General features: G+C 31.8%; 1 protein-coding gene and 1 long non-coding RNA gene across 9 annotated transcripts in view; both read right to left on the bottom strand.

Annotated features, from left to right (window-relative positions):
* Nucleotides 1–14,455, bottom strand: part of LOC140673223 (sodium channel protein 60E) — a 73,702-nt gene that overhangs the window by 47,374 nt on the left and 11,873 nt on the right. The window lies entirely within an intron of this gene.
* On the bottom strand, nt 10,329–13,755 carry LOC140673236 (uncharacterized). Its single transcript, XR_012048027.1, has 3 exons — nt 13,614–13,755; nt 13,059–13,229; nt 10,329–12,286 (listed from the first exon to the last, which is right to left on the bottom strand). It is a non-coding gene; the product is annotated as an uncharacterized lncRNA (long non-coding RNA).

Genomic DNA, 14,455 nt, shown 5'->3' with positions numbered 1-14,455 from the left:
ATTTAATAAATACACCTGTCTCAGCAATGATTAATCTCATTTAAAAACGTCCGACGTTTCTCCGTTTATTGATGTTTGCCGACGATATTATTTACGAGGCTATTAATCACGTAATTTGACTACGCAATCCACGATGTTCCGAGCAACTTGATTAACATGTAACGATCTACAAATGCCCTGTAGTGAGAATATGATTGGTTTGTGGCAACCTATAATTTCTCAATACCTGTGTAACATTAATTCTAAGGATAACACGATATTCATTAATATGTATCATTTATCACACTAAACAACATCAATTATTCTGGAGAGATTTGTTTCCTCAAAATACCAGATTCGATTACAAAATTAAATATCATTAATGATTTCACAAATTAGTTTTGTAAATTGTTCATGTTAGATGTATTCTCATATGCAAAAACATTCTCGTTTTAATTTGCGGAGTAAGAGTACAATAGAAGAAAAAAAGGAAATGTGTTCGAATAAAATAAACGTAAAATTCAACATTAAAAATCATATTTCAAAGTTTAAATCTCGAGGATAAAAGCAAATAATTGCAGAATAATGAGAATCCTGACATCCTACTATAAAAATTATGTCACACTCTTTGCGCAAATTTCATTTGCATAATACTTTCCCCAGCGATTTTACGTGTCTGACATTTTCGCCTCGACAATTCTCTTTTCTAGCAATGTATCTGTTCGCAGAAAGTGATTTGTAGTGAAAAGTGTTCCCTGTTTACTTTATCGAGATATTGCTAGTCAAGTATTAATATGCATAGTAACGTGGCGCGATTCAGCTCATGACGGCGCATTATTATCTCGTGGCATCGTTAGTGCCCCATTGTCTATAACCAGGCCATCGCAAACGTAACAGGCGACGTCACATTAACGACCGTAATCGATTTCCGAGGAGAAATTATTTTTTTTTTTTTTTTTTTTTTTACGCGTGCGAATAAAAAAGAGAAAAATACTTGACAAAAAATATAAAAAAAAAATAATTTTTAAATATTTTTATATTATTATAATACTAATAGTATTATTAAATTAAATTGAATTGAAGAGAGATATACATTCCTAAAAATTAACAAATCGTCGTAATCGGTTTTTCAAATTCTACTTTCCTCCCAAAAGAAGAGAGTTATTACGTCATTTTCTGCGAGAAAATTTTAATTAGAATGACTTTATTTAAATATGGCATACACAAAGCGGTATCAGACTACAGTCTTCGGTATCAGAATACGTAGTCGTCGGAAAGATATTCCGACTCAATGTTCGAGCCTCAAACAAAATCTTAAACAAAGCAAATATTGAACAGACGATGGCTGCGAGAATAGCTACGTCGGGAATTTATGTACTATGCGATGTCGCTTCTACAAGAGGAAACGTGAGAAAAGAAAGTAATAAAAAGTAAGAGTAAAAATCTGGCTAAAGTGCATGACGACGAAAATTCGGTGCAAAATGCAAATCATGCTGTATAAACTCGACGAAAATAGTCTACCTATTTTATTATCTTTCAATGTTATATCACAAATATTTTTAGATTATGCGAGAGATTTTCCGTGAACCGATGTTAACTCGCTCTCATTGTCAGTTAAAAAGAAAGAATAAGAGAAAGAACGGGGAAAAAAGCCTTCCATGATCAGTTAGGAAAAACAAAGAATAAAAGAAGGAACATATGAAAAAGCATGAACTCTTTTCCTTATTTCCTTGGCGAAAAACAAAGAGGAAGAATATGGCAGGAACAGAACTTTCACCGTTCCTTTTTTTCCTCCTCTTTCTGTCTGTTTTCCTCTCTTCGGAACACATAATTCAACGCGCCGACGTGATAACAGAAGAGTTGTAAGAGAAATAGTCCTCGCACAAACTAGCGTTAAAAATACTGCCGTGAATTCCGAAAATCGAATTATTTGATTAGGACTACCCATCATTTCGTCTTTTTGTAATCTTCAATTTTTTCAATTGAAGACAATTGAAAAAAATTATTTATACATTTTTTATATAGGTTTTTATTTTGCAACCGCTATTTGACAGTTTCTACTTTTGCATTATAAAATAGAAGCTATGTCTTTATTTAATTTATATTGATTTATTTTATTCTTTTATATATCTTATTAAAATATTTTAATCTTTATTTAAAAAAGATTTCTTTTTGAGAAATAATTTTCGAAACATTCAGAATAAAGACAAAAATATTAAAAAGACAGAGTAAAATTCATTTCCATCGTTTACCGATTTGTATCGTATCGTGTCGTATGAAAATACAGGAGTTTCACAATGAGAATATATTTATTATTACAATGTCCAAATAACGTTCTACAAAATAAGATATTAAGACCTAATAATACTAGTCTGAATAATACCAGTCTGTCGAAGTAATTTTAAGATAAGACTTTTTACAATTTACAAAAGAATAACACAAGTAATAATCAAAGACATGAAGAAATTACGATTCCTCGTCAGTTTTCCTTTTGCGATATAATTTTGCTTCTGACATGCTGACAGCCTAATGGCTGAATAATAAGAGGTCATTACTACTGTTACGTGAAGAGGCAGTTTGTAGCAAATGAACCGATTTGTAGATTGAACGCGGAATCGGAAAGAAAATAATTGTACTGTAATCGAATGTATCATAAATATTCTAAAAAAAGATTATCTTAATACAAAATATAATTTTATTTCATCTTCATTATGCACGTATTTTTAACTTTAATCTAATATAAACTTTATCGTTTCTTTGACTAGATTAAAGAGATTTCTATCGTTTCTCTTTAACATGCTATAAAATCCTATTGATTCTCACCAGAAAATTGTTGTTTAGTGAAATAAATATGGTTCCGGTCATAATGGTCATATATACAACTATAACTTAACAATCGTTATAAAGTCATTTCAAAATTTATCGCTGAAATAAATTGTATCGACTAGAAATTGAGCGGAGAAATTATAGTTATGTGTGTCCGATTTATTTTACTTTTTATCGTGCATGTTTTCAAATAAATTTTATATATTTAATTAATACTTTCAATCTTATATCGGTGCTATAAAATTGAAAAAAAAAAAAAATTTTTTTGAATATTGCAAAAAGAATAATGTCATATAATTTGATACGTAAGGAGCAATTTAAAATTTTAAACGGTAATCAAAATCAATTTTGTTTATAAAGAACACGAGAGAGAATATATTACTATATATTTACATAAATTAATAAATTTACTACACACGTAAATTATCAACATACGAGATAAATCATAAATAAGATAATTATGTATACAAGTACATGTCAAAATGAATTTTAGGGATTTTCTTCGGCAGTTGATATGCTAAGTTCTTTTCACTCTCTTTATCAGCGAATGCTTCAGAACGCAACGAACGACTTTTGTTATCGTTCGTTAAGATCTACATATTTCTCTTTCACGTGCCACGTTTTTAAGGTAGAAGGGACAAGTAAAATGATCGAAGTACCTTTTCGCAACAATACGTCTACAGGGCCTATACGAATTTTGCTGCCGCTTGGGGTGAGTTGCGTCAAAAGGGCTCGCGTGATCACGTGACTCATGGAAATTAAATGTCCGTGTGGCAAACGTAGAGGCAAGCGGCGGCGGGTATCGTAACTTTTATACGTTTGAATAACCTTGATGTTTTATTTATCATTGATATTTTTCGTGACTTTACGCTGCCAGAGGTGTATATAATATTCGATGTTAACTCGACTCCGACCTACGAATGCTCTTAACGTATGAAAATTAATAAACGATAATATTATTATATATATAAATTATTTTTCTTTTATCAAATATTATCGAAAAAAAATTTTTAATTTTTAATCTACCAAAATCATGTTATGATTTATTTATTCGAATTAACGAGAAAAAAAAGAGACATCGTCTGATATTAAAAATACTTAAAACAATAAGGTAAATCTATAAGCAGTTACACAAAAAGTATTTTAGATCGACTATACATCAGCAAAAGTTTCCTACCGAGTTTATTTCGCGTCAAGTAATTTAGCATTTGAGAAATTTCGACAATTGGATTCGCCACTGTAGACACTTTCGTGAAGGAAAACTTATTCACTCTCGAGAATTTGCCCTTAAAACTTTTCTGATAATTCTAAACTGTTTTATGAACAAAACAGATAATCTCGCCAAGTTGAATAAATTTGAGAAATTTAAAGTAAAGAAACAAAACTATATTTATTTTTATACATACATGTGACAGGGACAATTCGTTTAAAAATTTTTTTGTATTCGTGTTGTCTCTCTCTCTCTCTCTCTCTCTCTCTCTCTCTCTCTCTCTCTCTCTCTCGCTGTCGTCTTACACACTTGTATTTCAAGAGCGTGAAATTATTGAATTCAGCCAGTGAGTTCTGTTTTAAGGTAGAATTATTTATTGTGCAGTGAAGCAAGTAATTGGATGAAAACAGTTAATCTAAAGTGCATATGTTAAAACATTAGCGGATTCGTAAAAATGACATATTAAGGACAGTTAAATTCGAAATAAACAGATTAACTTTTCGATTTTTAATATAACTTATAAAAGTTTCAGAAACAGCTCAATATGATTTCGAAAAGGTTTTAATTAGTAAAGAAAGTTACGTGAGGTATCTTAAATCGTTTAAACCATTCGACAACTGTCATCTCCGTGTGACCTAGAAGTCGCAAACTAACAGCAGACACTTTCGCGAATTTTGAGTTACTTTTTATTGTAATAAAAAAACATATACATGCGTACAAAATTTTTAATTCACGCAACGTTAAATGTCTCGATAACTATTATATACATATAATATAAGTATCAGAGGAGAAGTTTTATAAAAATAAAACTTTTAAGAAATATATATAAATATCGCAAACAGCTCTCTCTTTTTCTCTCTTTTTCGTGATAAGGAGAAAACGAGTAAATAGAAACGATGTCGTAAAATGTAGAGTTCTTGGATTTCATGACAAACGATAGCGAAGCAATATTCTTCTCTTATATTTCTTTCTTGCCGAATTGTCAATTTGCGTACATACGTAGTAGACAGACGAAGAAAATGTCGTCGATAGTGTATCGCGTACGTGATCCGTTTGCAAAGTTCGGAGAAAACATATAATAATACTGCAAGTTTGAATTTCATAAAGAATATTTCTGTGCTGGAGAAAAATTTGCCACAATTACATTCATAATTATATTCTTATTCGCAGTCAACTGTAGACATTTTTATCTTCCTTTAAAACATACACAAAATAAAATAATTGTAGTTTCAGAAAGCGGATTATTTTTCGCTCAATTTATATCATTTTAAATTACTTTTCTCTCGTTTTAAAAGAATAAGCGAAAAAATAATTACTTTCTCCGAATAATCTGCTCTTAAAATGCAATCTCTTTCTCCTTTAATCAAACTTTATTACTATTTTTAACTAAACGGTAATAATATCTGGAATATTATATATATTTATTTAAAATTATATTTTTATGTTTAAGAAAATCTCTGCTCTTATTTACCGTAAATATATAAAATTAATAATAAAAATCTTTCATGAAAAGCGCAAATACATTTGAAATTCATCTTGCAGTCTTCTCCATTTACATGACGTAAATTGTAAGAGGGTATTTTTGTTTTCAGTTATACTATATATATATATATATATATATACGGAAAATGCGCACGCGGGAGTATAAACGTAATTACCATAAAGTAGTTTACTTGGAGGACTAAAGAGGCGGCCGAGATAGAATCTGATAATGTTAGCGATGATGCCAGCTGATCCAAAAAATAGGATCGTGGGATTTCTTAAGAAACGCGCGCGATAACTCGTTAACGGCAGCCAAGCGTTGCATAATCCGATAAATAGTGCTTTTCTATTGTCACGAGGTGGGGCGTTTATTCTCTCGAACCGCGCGATATTAAAGATACATTAACTCGCTTCGTGGACCGATAGTTTTTTTTACCTTGGCCGCGACAGGAGAATAACACGAAAGAAATATGACGACCTATTCTCCTTCAGTCTTTTCATTTGAAAAAGCGAGCGTGCGAGGAGAGCAATAACAACTCGCCAGTCGTTCAAGAAAGATTCATTGCTTCCCTGCATCCTGCATAGAGAAGAATCTAACGAGCTTTACTGAAGCTTAAATTTTTTTCCTCCTTAGTGGTATTGAACTAGTACTCGAATATCGCGAATAAATACATATTCGCTGTGATAATTTACGAGTGAAATATAATGTGGAAGTACATTAGTCTCTAGACATTGCAATATTTTATCGTCTCTTTATAATCTCTTGAAAGATTAATTATAAGTTAGAGAAAATATTTTAATAAATATAACGTGTCGGGAATAATGTATCGCACAAATGTTTGCGTATTAGTTTACACATATCCCTTCGAGATATATAAAAAAAGAAGTTAAAATTAAAGAGCATGCGTAATAATAGATAATTATTTCAAGCCTTATGGGACTAAAACTGGTTTGGCAGCGAGAGGAATATATACATAGCACTTAACACACAACCGGCAAATTGCGTGTAACTACAAGGGTGATTAAAGCGTTTAATAATAACCGTTGAAGACTAAAAGTAAACCAGACGATGTCTAAGATCAATGTAGCGTAAAGACAAGTACGATACTTGGCGAAGGGATGCGCTTGAGAGAGATATAAAACAGTTTTTATATCATATCTTTATAATCACTATGGCAAAAAAAAACTCTGTATAAATTCGTGTGAAATATACAATACGTTTATGTAATCATTTATGCATATGTTTATGCATACACATTGTATATATATATATATATATATATGTAATTGTCGAAGAATTATTTTTTTAAAGATAAAAAAAGAAAATAAGTTAGAATTATTTTTTTCAGTTGAAATAATTTACACATGAATAATCAAAGAGAACATTATTGTAAAATATTATTGTTTTCAAAACAGTTTTTATATCATATCTTTGTAATCGCTATGACAAAAAAAACTCTGCATAAATTTGTGTGAAATATACGTTTATGTAAGCATTTATGCATAAGTTTATGCATATATATTGTATATATATAACTGTTTAAGAATGATTTTTTTAAAGATAAAAAAAGAAAATAAGTTAAAATTATTTTTCTTTCAGTTAAAATGATTTACTTTATACATGAATAATCAAAGAGAACATTATTGTAAAATATTTTTGTCTTCAAAATAACGAAAATCGACTATTTAATTTCTGCTCAATATGCATATTATGCAACAATTGTTGGCATTCCACAACTGATATATTGAAGAGTTTATCATATTATACTTTTATTTATTTTCTTTATCTCGCACTTGCTGCAAACAAGTTTTTGCGGAGCAACGTCGTAGGAAATAGAGCGCTTGGACTTTGAAATAAACAAATATGTAAGAAAATCGATCTCGAACGCGTAGCTATTACCAAAGAGATCGTTCTGTTTTTCTCGCAAAGTTTGAGACTCATCCGTATTTCGCGTGTATTTTATGAAGATCCCGCAGAGATCTAGAGCACGTCGCGTCGTGGCAATAAAGTCCGTGTCACACGACAATATTGACATCGATACGGTAATTCCCAATTGAATATCGCGGATTGCATTTTATAACATTTCTATCAAAGGTCGAGCTACGATAGCCTGATTGCAAATTCACACAAATAAAATTGTAATAAAAGTTTTCTTTATTTGTATTATCCTGCATGAAAAAGTTATGGTCTCGATTAATATTATACTGCTCGTATAGTTCCGTTTCATAATTATTAGTAGCTACGTAATTTATTGTTGCTTGCCTATTGTGTATTTCCATGTCTACATTTAACAATAAGCAACGAAGGAACTAATGTGCGTGACTTCTGACTTTAAACGTCATTTTCCGAAAGTTTCTCGAAAGCTATACTCAATTGGCCTCGACACGCTAACTTTAGAATCGTAATTCCTATCATAGAATTTTTACAGTATTAGAACATAAAATACGTACACTATTAATTCGAATTCTCCAGATTATCGAAAGATAACATGATATATCGAAATAATTACTATTAATAATTTTTCGTAATATACAATAATATTTCTAACATCTGTTAATATAAGTGACAACTTGACATCAAGTTGTAAGAAAAATAAAGAGAGATTATACATATATCTCGAAATGTTGCGGATGATACAAATATATTCAAAGTAAATGTCACATTGTCCTTCAATTTTATCCGTGTTGCATATAAAATGTACGTACATTTAAAAATACATAAATCATAGTACATCAAGAGTATAAAATAATAATGTGTTCAAAACAATGTGATCGTATGTTAGAGAGAAGCCAACCTTCTTTTTTCCTGTTTACATGATGCATAAAAAATATGCAAGTATATGTACTAGAAAAATTGTCTGGAGAAAAACTCAAACGATAACTTTACTTTTCAACTCTTCATAAACTTTTCTGTAATCCCAGATTCTTATTTTCATACAGTGTGTTACATACACTCTATACATCATTGAAGTAATTTCGAGCGCTGGGGTAAAAAGATCGTCGGGGAAACGCAGGATTAAATCAGTTCAAATAAACCCCTGGTGAAAAAGAGGATTATACTGAAATGTCAGTAATTTGAATTTTAAATCACCATTCACACACAAACGTACACCTCATGTGGAAGTTTTCCGGTGGGAAAACGGGCCGGTTACGCGGAAATAACGAGACTAACAACAGTTTCATCGAAAGCGACAGCGGCCATTCGAGTAATGTATCAGGTGAGTGAAGGACGCGCCGATTTCTTTCCCTCCGGAGGCAGCAACAAAAATCTAGAGCGAACATCTAAAGCGTGGAATATCGTGTCTCTAATGCTTCTATTATTTAGGGTGTGCACGGCAATCTACAGACTCACTTACTCTCTCTCTCTCTCTCTCTCTCTCTCTCTCTCTCTCTCTCTCTCTCTCTCTCTTTCATCTGATCTCAGCCGGGTTGGTGGTGCATTGCGCTGAAATTGCGCACAGTAAAAGGAACGTAAAGAATTGCACGCTCCGCCTACTGCCGACCCTGCGCTCTCACCCTCGCCTACCCCTTTTCGTTCACCCCCGTCATCTTCTCTCGCCTGCTTACGTCCCTTCTCCTCTACCAGGTAGCACCTACGCGCGTATAAATAGTGCAACGACGGCATGGTACATTTACAGAGGCGCGCCGCGGCATGTGTGATGTGTGTTTCGACCGCGACCTATTTTATCTTCAACCTTATCGCAACCAATGGAATTATAATTCCACCGCAGTACTTACCAACTTACTTTCAACTTCTCGACAAAGTATGATTTTACATCACAGATCGCAGAACTCGATATATCTCATACGATAAAGATAAGGGAGGAAGATGGCTATATCCACATTTTAACATTTTAATATAATTAATATATATACGTTTCGAAAAATGAGACACACTATGAGCAATCATTACGTTTTGTTTCCGTGATGACAGCTTCAATCAGCCTTTAATTTTTATTTTAGAATGATGCTAATCTAAATGTTTGTTTTTTTAATAGTTTCACTATTTAGTAGTAAAAAAAAAAAAAAGAATTCTTCTACGGTTCCATACATATATGTATAAATATATACGTATAATATAAAGCATGCACGCGTATATTTCACACAAACTTATAGACTCTACTTGCATGATGATTTGATATAATATAAAAATTATGTTATTAATGATTGAAAAAGTTTCTATCGGAAAATTAAAACTCTCTAATTAACTGATATAAATAACTTTTATTTTAGAAAAAGTAAAATGCTAAAATGAATTTATCGAATATAAATTATATTAATATTGGAAATTAATAACAAGAATGTATTTATTTTCAAGAATGAAATATTTAACATTCTTATATAAATTCTTTTACAGATACAAGCTATCAAGATATCGAATTTATATACTTTTCGACAATTTTCTATTGCATTAAATTCTGCAATCGACACTGCATTAGGCACGTACGACAGCCCTATTCCCTTCAGTAAAATTTTCCTGGGCAGTAACATCGCTTCGCGAAGTAGGGGAAAATAATAAGCTTGATACACGCAGGTTTGTGAGACTTAACGGCGGCTTGCGCATCGACCGGCACAATGTGTTTCACATACACTCGAGACTTTTATTCACGACTACTACAATATTTTTTAATATACCCTCCTCAATCGAATCCGCAACATAGTGACGGGGCGCGTAATTTAGAGAATGCGAAACTTTACTTTAGGGTGTGAAAAAATTAAAGAAAAATTATTGACATTTTAAAAATTGACTGATATATTTGGTTAATACTTAATAAAAAATTTTAGACTTGAAGTTCAGTTTTATTTTTTTTTTTTATTTTTTGGAAAGTCGTTATTCGTTATAAAAAGATCTTTTTATTTAAGTTATATAAAAATTGACTGCGAAATTTATTATACGTATAAACGAAGTACAGAGTTTATTACAGGTATAAGCAATCAGCCGTTCGCGTAGCGGTTGAACCGAAAAATCATTTACTTTATCGCGGGTTTTTCAGTCGAGCTGTTTTACGACGAGATTGATCGTCAGTCGATCGCGTTCTGTGTTTAAATCACGATTTACACGGTTTATGATCAGGATGACTCATTCAAAGTAATCGAATCAAACGAACGACTTTTCTTTTTGAAACAGCGCTATACCTACACTGGATGTTAAAACTGTCACGTAATTTATTTAAATACAATTATCAATGTTTCGCAGAATATATAAAATAATTAATAATTAATCCACTAGTATAAAATGAGAATAAGTTAAAGAAGCACGATACAAGTCGATTCTACCTTTCTTTCTGTTCTCTATTTTAAAATCCAAAATTCTATGCAAAAATATACATTTATAAAGCTAAGGCTGTACAAAACATAATCCATATCATAAGAGATAATACGTGACGTATGTACAGTGCATGCACCATTGACAAAATCAATTGTATATAAAAGTGTATAACTATATCCGCAGAGTCTAGCGCAACGTTCAATTTTAATCCATCAATCCTCGTCGAGGCATTTTTACACACCCTCGCGATACAATATTCAACATTTTAACACTGCTTGATGAATATTTATCTCGGGACGAAATGAACTAACTTGTGTGCGATAAATTAAGATTTAAAACATGCGTAAAACAAAAAATACCAATGTTATAATATATATATAAAATCGCGCGCGCGTATACGTATGTTACGTTGATTACAAGTATAATTTAATATAATTTAATAAATGATGGAGCAAATTACATTATTTAATAAGTACGTATACACACACATAAAGGTTTAAAACTAATAAAATATTTACATTGTAATTATATCGAAAGAGAATTATACAAATAAACGCAAAAAGAGCCGATGTCGTACACACCACCTAAATAATCTTACAATTTCCATTCTCATTATTTCCACAATTTTGCTAACAGACGTTATTACATACTCAAAAACGCTTCTCCCGAAAAAAATAGGATAATATATAAGTAAATATAAAAATAATATATAAATAAATAATACAGAACCAGATACTGAAGATGGTAACACAATCATTATTATAATATATATTGTCTTATAAATTGCTTTTTATTTTGAATTACTTTTATTACTGAGTTAATAATTCGTCATTTGCTAACAAAATTTCAACTAACAATGAGAGATTGTGAGAAGACCCTGGGGAAGGTAACGCAAATCAACAAATGACTTTGTCGTGTCAGATAATATAATAATATACCGTTGACGAAAATATATCTATCGAATATTGACAAAAGAAATTTAGAGAAATATGTATATATAAAACAAGAGTATGTTTTTATATATAAATATTATACATTAAAAAATGGAAAATTATAATTTTTACGGAATATCAACACGATGATAAATATTTGCTTAATAAATTTGCATGTTTTATATCAAAGCAAATAGATCGACGAGGATGGACTGAATTAAACGCATTATGAAAAATGTTACTGTGAATGTAAAAACATAACAGAAAGTAAGAAAGATACTTATCTCAGAAAAAAAAGAATCGTTCAATATTGTTTCCATCTATCCAAGCGAGATCAAAAACAATCCTGCTGTGTTTAACTGCGAATTACGAAACACGTGTTATTTATTTCAGAACTCGTCGTCGACCGAATGACTTCCTGAAGTTTTCTATGGAGTATTCGTATATACATCTCTCCGTTGTTCCGTCTGTATTATCTCCAAGTCCCTTTCTTTTATACTTTCTCTTTGTTTTTCCTTATCATGATATTACCGGTTATAAGATCACTGCTCGCCAGCGCGCGAGATTGTTTACCTTCCAAGATGTTGTCTTGCCGAAAATGAAAATGAAAATGAGATAAGAACGAGCGATAAAACGATATTTTACAAAGTCGATTAATTTGGATCTCAGCTTTAAATAAGATTTGAAATTTGCTTGTTCCAGAAATTGCGGATAAAATAGCCCGTGATTTTATACATAATCACGGGCTTATTATTTGTCGTACAAAATTCATATATTCTCAGATTGAAATAATATATTATAACTTTCAACAAAAAAAATTATATCTCGTGCAAATATATTAACTCAAAACATTATTAAATGTACTATAATAAACACTAATAAATTTTTTTTTCAACAAAATCTAATGGCTCATAATATAAACATGTATTTGACAAAAATTAAAATGATATTTTATATTAAATATATTTATTTTCATTTATAATATAATAGAGTAAATATGTTTAATATAAAATATTTTAATTTTTATCAAATATATTTTTATATATTATGAGCCATTAGATTTTGTTAAAAAAAATTTTTTAAATATTCATTAAAACATTTAATAATGTTTTGAGTTATATTTGCACGAGTTAATTTTAAGAAGTAAGTAATATTACATCATACGACAATTGCCTGATATTTTTGCTGCTATTCCCGATATTATATTTATTTATTAACATATAATTTAATTTCGAAAACGTGAAATTGTAATTTAAATGTGACGAGATCAATAGTTCTGATAACCGTAATATTGCATCATAATATAATTATGGCCATAATGATCATATAATTCAATTGATTCCGTTTCTTTGGTACTCACCACATGGTTCGATGGCAATTATTGTATATTGCATTACGTGAACGTCCCGATATCAAATAACTGCATACGATTCACCAGCGCAGTAAATAAACTCGAAGATCATCACATCTTTCGACTTCCGATTTCCGATTCCATTATGGCTGCAATCTGCAATCCGATTCCGAGTTTGCCCTATATGAATCAAATATGGCCATTACGACGTCATCCAAACGACAATGTCCATTAAACGTGACAATAACATTATTCGTCTATTGAATATAAACAATGCATATACCAATGCGAATACAGAACGCGAATGTCATGGAATAATTGTCATCCCGTTATAATATTCATTAGATCATTTGTCACTTTCGATAATATTACACACACATTGCGTTGACAATGAGAGTATAATGCGTTTCTCTGCGACACGAGAGGGGAAGATCGCGAAAAGATTCTCTCTCCGTCACACCGTCAGTCGAGATGACATTTCAGACGATATATAACCTCGTGATATCTTGTCTTAATCATAATTATGACCATGATGATTACAGAGATGAGATAATATCGTTTTACCTGGATACTCACCGCCCTCGATCCCACCCTGACGATGTGCCGGCGTAAAAGAAGCGCGAAACCACCCACACCGACACTTGTTAGCTTTCGACTCCGCTGTGGTCCGTTTCCGGAGTGTTCCAAGTTCGCTCTTATATGACGTAACGACAGCCATATTTGATTCCCTCGCTCGGCGCTTGGCGCTCCGATCGTAATCGTAAATCGGAACTCGGAATCGGACCGCACAGCGCAGTTGAAAGTTGACAAGTGTGTGGTGCTTTTTGGCGCTCGTTTACGCCGGTGTTATCGTCGCTAGCGGAATCCGGAAGCTGGTGCTGCGATCGAGTACGGTGAGTAATCGAAAAGAAATGATCGTGATTACGGTAGGACAAGGTATTTACGAGATATACGAGTCTCAATTGCATCTCGATTATCGTGAGAGGGTTAGCTGAGCTTTTCGCCAGTTTCTCTCTCCCCCCCCCCTCTCTCTCTCTCTCTCGCTCGTGTCGCACATGACGTATTTATTCACAATATATTATTATCGAAAGTGACAAATCATCTAATGAATATTGTAACGCTCTTAACAATTAGTGATAACAATGATTAAAACATAATGTTCATGTTCTCTATTCACACATATGCGTGTTTATATTTAATGTAGGTACATGTAGGTGCGTTACATCACCTTTAATAAAACTATTACTCGAGTGAAGCACGTCGCGCTCGGATGACGTCAGGATGACGATATTTGATTCGCGAAGCATCTTGGGATCGGGTCACGGTGCCATGACGGAATCGGAAGATGTCACGGGTTAGGTGCGTGAATATTGGATATTTTAGCAAGGATTTCAAATTCACACAGG

Source organism: Anoplolepis gracilipes, chromosome 14 (genome assembly GCF_047496725.1).
Source record: "Anoplolepis gracilipes chromosome 14, ASM4749672v1, whole genome shotgun sequence".
Lineage (NCBI taxonomy): Eukaryota > Metazoa > Arthropoda > Insecta > Hymenoptera > Formicidae > Anoplolepis > Anoplolepis gracilipes.
Note: the sequence above shows the minus strand (reverse complement) of the source record. Positions and strands in the feature narration are given on the sequence as shown.